Raw genomic sequence first — 1,567 nt, 5'->3', positions numbered from 1 at the left:
TCAGGTGAGCGGACAGATGTTGGGTGTGTGATCCTGTGTTTTGTTGGTGTATATTTAATATACTTCTAATCGCTATTTCAATCTTTCTATCCTTCTAATTACTTCTCTCTCTGTTTTTCTCTCTGTCTCTATTTTCTCTTAACTTAAAAAAGTCACTGATGATGAAGAAATAAATAAACTAAATAAACTAATATTTGGTTTCGTTTTCTACTGAAGTGACAAAAAAAGGTTCAACAGAGGGGACCAATAAAAAGCCCACAGTCCTCCCACACGTGCACAAGTGTTTTGGGTGTGCGTAACGCTAAACCAGATACAGCCTCCTCGAGGCTCCTATGAGAATCCACTTTTCGACTCCCAGCTCCCAACCTTTCGCACTTCTTCAGTGTGACCCTGCCGAGTGGGTGAAAAGGAAGGGAGGGAGAGAGGCAGGCAGCTCGTCCCRTCCCTCGCTCCAGGCTCTCAGGAAGCCAGGCTGATATTCTTGGCTTGGATGCGGTGCTCATGACAGGATTAGGTGCCTGGGACACGGGACCAACTGGAGATCTGCAGGTTCCAGTGGACCAACCCGAGCCAGATTCTCACCCAGCACGGGTAGGACTTTAAGATTCCTAAAAGTCATTATCCAGATGCAACTTACTACCCTTTAGTCATTCAGCTGTTATCCAATATGCATGAAAAAAAAAGTCTGGGAACTGGGATTTGGCTCCATTTATAGGACAGTTTTTAAAAAGCCTTAAAAAAAGGGAATCATTTTCATTTTGAGAAGAAAATCCTTGTTTGGAGAAATAAAGCCCAACATTATTATTTATTTTATTATATTTTTTACTTCAAAATCTAAAAGATAAATAATTATTTACTTTTTTTATTTTTAGAAATTTAAATCTTCTGTATTAAATGAATCAGATCAGTTTTGAAAGTGTGCTTTCTTGAGTTCTTACAGTAGCTCCATGCACATTTAGTCAATTATTATAAAAAATGCTTAAAATGTTTCTTTGATATTGGCTGGTGGTCCCGATTCCCCCTGCCATGATAGATAGAGCTACGAGCCACATTTGTCGGCRTAAGGGTTTAATTTTTTCCACTTGAAACCCCACTTTTGTACTGTAAGGAAGCAATTTTGGCTACAGGCACACTCTCCGAATGAGTCATGTTCATTGAAAACACAGCCAGTTAACTCTTTGTTGTTAGCGAATGTAAGTTAAAAAAAAAAACTTTGTAAGTTACATTTAAGGTAGAATTGTGAAAGGCTTCGCACTGACCAGGAAAGCAGTTGGCTTGCATTCACAACATGCATTGCAGCGACTGCASCGCGAGTTGGAACAGAAATCCCAAAGTGACGCCGAGCAGAGCTGCAGCGCCATGTGGTTCCACTCTGGAATCCTGAAACYAAATAAATACATGGAGAGGAGGAGGAGGGGAAGAGGAACTTGCATGTCTTGCAATTTCACTAAATGGCATACATTTTCAGCTGTTTCAGCTTGCAACAGTGACATTTAAGCTCTGAGCTTTGTTGTGTGTGTGTGTGTGTGTGTGTGTGTGTGTGTGTGTGTGTGTGTGTGTGTGTGTG

At 40.8% G+C, this 1,567-nt stretch overlaps 1 protein-coding gene across 1 annotated transcript in view; it reads left to right on the top strand.

Moving 5' to 3' along the window:
• Positions 1–328: 328 nt before the first annotated feature.
• lrrc17 (leucine rich repeat containing 17) overlaps positions 329–1,567 on the top strand; it is a 33,782-nt gene continuing 32,543 nt past the window's right edge. Inside the window, exon 1 of the mRNA XM_014016981.1 lies at positions 329–591. The gene's annotated coding sequence lies outside the window, so the exon portion shown is untranslated. The remainder of the gene's footprint in view (positions 592–1,567) is intronic.

Source organism: Austrofundulus limnaeus, unplaced genomic scaffold (assembly GCF_001266775.1).
Source record: "Austrofundulus limnaeus strain Quisiro unplaced genomic scaffold, Austrofundulus_limnaeus-1.0 Scaffold158, whole genome shotgun sequence".
In the NCBI taxonomy this organism is placed as follows: Eukaryota; Metazoa; Chordata; class Actinopteri; order Cyprinodontiformes; family Rivulidae; genus Austrofundulus; species Austrofundulus limnaeus.
Note: the sequence above shows the minus strand (reverse complement) of the source record. Positions and strands in the feature narration are given on the sequence as shown.